The sequence below is a fragment of the Lipotes vexillifer genome, unplaced genomic scaffold (genome assembly GCF_000442215.2).
Source record: "Lipotes vexillifer unplaced genomic scaffold, Lipotes_vexillifer_v1.1 scaffold650, whole genome shotgun sequence".
Classification (NCBI taxonomy): Eukaryota; Metazoa; Chordata; class Mammalia; order Artiodactyla; family Lipotidae; genus Lipotes; species Lipotes vexillifer.
In genome coordinates, this window is record NW_006783775.1 from 10,687 (window position 1) to 16,029 (window position 5,343).

The window sequence follows — 5,343 nt, forward strand, 5'->3', positions numbered from 1 at the left end:
AAGGGTGCTCATGAAACTCTGGGAGTCCTGAGGATTTCAAGCTGTCCCATAAAGGAGTGCAGTGTGTAGCGCTACACTCGCTATCCACAGACCTGCTCCGAAGGGATACTGATCTGGAAGTTGCTTAGAAGGCCCAGGGGGGCCTGGTGTACTCAGTGTTCCTGCCGGGAATAGGGTGCCCATGCGAGGCTCCTAGGTGTCCTGAAAAGCCGTTAAGATAACGCAGAGTAACGGCTACGGCCTCATGGAAACTGCTGCACGCCTCGGCTTCTGCATGGCAATTCAGGGCCTTACCTTGAGTTAAGTTCTCACGCTGAGTGCCCCGTCAGTGAAACAGCATGGTAGAATCCTGAATTTCTCCTGGAGCAGAGTGACTTCAAGTATGACATCCTAGAAGAATTGTAAGCAGAATGTTTTCCCATGGAAGCTCAGGTGACAGTCATGATGAAGACTTCCATGGCACATCGCACTGGCCAAAAAAGTGGTTCTGAGGCAGTTCGAGAATTCTGGAAATTTAGCTATCCTTAAGGAACATGCACTGTGTTGCCGATCACTCGGCATATACAGAGGGCCTCCGAGGGTGCGACCTATGGGCCTCGATGTTGCTCAGCAGGCCCACAGGGTTCTGGAGGTACTCAGTGATCCTGGAGGGAAATGATGCACACCCGAGGGTCCTAGCAGTCCTGGAAAGGGTAATTCCTTTAAAATACAGCAGAACAGCAACTAAGACCTCATGGAAACAGCCACATGCCTCCCTTTCTGTACGGATACTCAGGGCCTTTCCTCGAGGCAAGTACTCACATTGAGTTTCCCTTTAGCAATAAAGCGTGGCAGGGTGAGCTCCACACCGGCCATGCAAGCACCTGGTTGAGATAGAGTAAACTCATTTTTTTCCCAGAGCCAGGCCTACAGTGGCTAGAGGCCTGTAAACAGAAATGAATTTCAGGTAGCTTCAAGGCAGCATTCATGGAGCTTTCAAAATGGGAAAGCAAGTCTAGTTCCATCAGGCATCCATTTCCATGGGCACATGCAGCATACATCCCTAGGGTTTCTAACAAGTCAAAAGAGACACAGGTTACCCAGGTTTTCCTTCCCTGAATCAACTCCTCGAAGCAGGGTGTTCTGCATCTAGCAAACTGCCTCAACCAGGGTATGCTCCAGCTAGGCCTCGGGCCTGTGGCTCTTCAAAAGCCTGCAGTGTTACACGAAGATCCAGGCTTTAGTGGCAGTCGGAAAGCAAGCAGACTTTCTCCTGGAGGCAGGGTGACTTCCGGCAGGAGGTCCTAGATGGAATGCGAAGCCAAGGGTTTTTCTCAGTGCAGCTCAGACTAGGACAATGAGTCAGACTTACCCGGCATGTTGGACGTGCTAGAAGGGTGTTCGTGAACCTGTGGGAGTGCTGGGGATTTCAAGCTGTCCCATGAAGGAGGGCAGTTTGATGCCCTATACTCGGCATACACAGAACGGCTCTGCAGGGTTATGGGCCTGGAAGTGGCTTAGCAGGTCCAAGGCTTCCGGGGGGTACTCACTGTTCCTGTCGGGAATAGGGTGCCCACATGAAGCTCCTCGGTGTCCTGAAAAGCGTACAGCTGTTAAGATAAAGCAGTGCAGCAGCTACGGCCTCATAGAAACTGCTGCACGCCTCCGCTGCAGCACGGCAATTCAGGGCCTTACTTGGAGGTAAGTTCTCACACTGAGTGCTCCATCAGTGACACAGCATGGTAGGATGCTGAATTTCCTCTCGAGCAGAGTGACTTCAGGTATGAGGTCCTCGAACTATTGTAAGCAGAATGTTTTCCTATGGAAGCTCAGACGACCGTCATGACGAAGACTTCCATGGCACGTTGGACTAGCCAGAAATGTGGTCCTGAGGCAGTTCGAGATTTCTGGAAATTTACCTATCCTTAAGGAACATGCACTGTGTTGCCCGTCACTCGGCATACACAGGGGGCTTCAGAGGGACCAACCTATGGGCCTCGATGTTGGTCAGCAGGTCCACAGGGGTCTGGAGGTACTCAGTGATCCGGGAGGGAAATGATGTACACCCGAGGGGCCTAGGAGTTCTGAAAAGGGTACTTCCTTTAAAATACAGAACAGTGACTAACGCCTCTTGGAAACAGCTGCATGCCTCCCTTTCTGTACAGATACTCAGGGCCTTTCCTCGAAGCAAGTACTTACGTTCAGTTTCACTTTAGATCTAGAGCATAGCAGGCTGAGCTCCACCCTGGCCATGGAAGCACCTGGTTTAGACAGAAGAAACTCATTTTTTCCCCAGAACCGGGACTGCAGTGGCTACACGCCTGTCAACAGCAGTGAATTTCACGTAGCTTCAAGGCAGCATGAATGGAGCTTTCAAAATGGGAAAGCAAGGCTAGTTTGATCAGGACCCCATTTCCAATGGGCACACTCAGCATATATCCCTGTGCTTTCTAACAAGTCAAAAGAGACATAGGTTACCCAGTGGTTCCTTCCCTGAATCAAAACTTCGAAGCAGGGTGTTCTGCATCTAGTGAAATGCCTGAAACAAGGTACACCCTAGCTAGGCCTCCAGGCCTGTGGCTCTTCAAAAGCTTGCAGTGTTACATGAACAACTGGGCTTTAGTGGCAGTCGAAAGGCAAGTTGAATTTCTCCTGGAGGCAGCGTGACTTCAGGCAGGAGGTCCTAGGTGGACTGCGAAGCCGAGGGATTTTCTCAGTGCATCTCAGACTATGGAAATGAGTCAGACTTCCCCAGCATGTTGGACGTGCTAGAACGGTGTTCGTGAAACTCGCAGAGTGCTTCGGATTTCAAGCTGTCCCATGAAGGACTGCAGTGTGTTGCCATATAGTCGGCATACACAGAGTGGCAGCTAAGGATTACGGGCCTGGAAGTTGCTTAGCAGGCTCAGGAAAGCCTGGGGGGACTCACTGTTCCTGCCGGGAATAGGGTGCCCACGCAAGACTCCTAGGTGTCCTGAAAAGTGTACTGCCGTTAAGATAATGTAGAGCAGTGGCTACGGCCTCATGGAAACTGCTGCATGCCTCCGCTTCTGCACGGCAATTCAGGGCCTTACATTGAGGCAGGTGCTCAGGCTGAGTGTCCCATTAGCGACACAGCATGGTAGGATGCTGAATTTCTCATCGAGCAGAGCGACTTCAGGTACGAGATCCTAGAAAAATTGTAAGCAGAATATATTCCGATGGCAGCTCCGACGACGGCCATGATGAAGACTTCCATGGCACAATGGACTGCCCAGAAATGTGGTCTTGAGACTGTTCGAGTGCTCTGTAAATGCAGCTCTCCTTAACGAACATGCAGTGTGTTGCCCATCACTCGGCATACACAGAGGGCTTCCAAGGGACCGACCTATGGGCCTCGATGTTGCTCAGCAGGCCCACGGGGATCTGGAGGTACTCAGTGATCCTGGAAGGAAATGATGCACACCCGAGGTGCCTGGGATTCCTGAAAACGGTACATCCTTTAAAGTACAGAATAACAATGATGAAGGCCTCATGGAAACAGGTGCATTCCTCCATTTCTGTACGGATACTCAGGGCCTTTCCTCGAGGCAAGTACTCACATTGAGTTTCCCTTTAGCTCTAGAGCATGGCAGGCTGAGTTCCACCCCGGCCATGGAAGCACCTGGTTTAGATAGAGGAAACTCATTTTCTTCCCAGAGCCAGGCCTACAGTGGCTAGAGGCCTGTCAACAGCAGTGAATTTTAGGTAGCTTCAAGGCAGCATGAATGGAGCTTTCAAAATGGGAAAGCAAGGCTAGTTCCATCAGGCCCCCATTTGCAAGGGCACACACAACATACATCCCTGTGGTTTCTAAAAAGTCAAAAGAGACACACGTTACCCAGTTTTTCCTTCCCTGAATCAAATCCTCGAAGCAGGGTGTTCTGCATCTACCAAACTGCCTCCACCAAGATATGCCCTAGCTAGGCCTCGGGCCTCTGGCTCTTCAAAAGCCTGCAGTGTTACATGAAGACCTGGGCTTTAGTGGCAGTCGGACCGCAAGCCGACGTTCTCCTTGAGGCAGAATGACCTCAGGCAGTAAGTCCTAGATGGAATGCGAAGCTGAGGGTTTTTCTCAGTGCAGCTCAGACTAGGGCAAAGAGTCAGACTCACCCGGCATGTTGGACGTGCTAGAAGCGTGTTCGTGAACCTGTGGGAGTGCTGGAGATTTTAAGCTGTCCCATGAATGAGGGCAGTTTGTTGCCCTATACTCGGCACACACAGAGTGGGTCCGAAGGGTTACAGGCCGGGCAGTTTCTTAGCAGGCCCAGGGGGGCCTGGGGTTACTCACTGTTCCTTCCAGGAATAGAGTGCCCACGCGAGTCTCCTAGGTGTCCTGAAAAGCATACTGCCTTTAAGATAATGCAGAGCAGTGGCTATGGCCTAATGGAAACTGCTGCATGCCTCCAGTTCTGCAGGGCAATTCACGGCCTTACCTTGAGGCAAGTTCTCAGGCTGAGTGTCCCATTAGCGACACAGCACGGTAGGATGCTGAATTTCTCGAGTAGGGTGACCTCAGGTGCGAGGTCCTCGAAGAACCATAGGCAGACTGTTTTCCCGTGGCAATTCACACGATGGCCAGGACCAAGAATTCCGTGGCACGTCGGACTGGCCCGAAATGTGCTGCTCAGGCCGCTCGAGGGCTCCGGAAATGTAGCTCTCCTTACCGAACATGCGGTGTGTGGGCCCACCACTCAGCAAACACAGAGGGCCTCCGACGGACCGGCCTACGGGCCTCGACGTTGGCCAGGAGGCCCGTAGGGGTCTGCAGGTGCTCAGTGACCCTGGAGCCAATGGCGCACACCCGAGGGGCCTGAGTCGTCCTGAAAAGGGCACTTCCGCTAAACTACAGCAGAACAGCGACTAAGGCCTCATGGAAACAGCTGCACGCCTCCCTTGCTCTACGGATACTCAGGGCCTGCCCTCGACGCAGGTACTCACGTTGAGCTTCCCTTTAGCTCAAGAGCGTGGTAGGCTGAGCTCCACACCGGCCATGGAAACACCTGGTTTAGATGGAGGAAACGCACTTTTTTCCCCAGAGCCAGGCCTACGGTGGCTAGAGGCCTGTCAACAGCAGTGAGTTCCAGGTAGCTTCAAGGCAGCATGCATGGAGCCTTCAAAATGGGAATGCAAGGCTGGTTCCATTAGGCATCCATTTCCACGGGCACACGCAGCATACATCCCTGTGGTTTCTAACAAGTCAAAAGAGACACACGTTAATTACCCGGTTTTTCCTTCCCTGAATCCACTCCTCGAAGCAGGGTGTTCTGCGTCTGGCAAACTGCCTCAACCCAGGTATGCCCTAGCTAGGCCTTGGGCCTGAGGCTCTTCAAAAGCCTGCAGCGC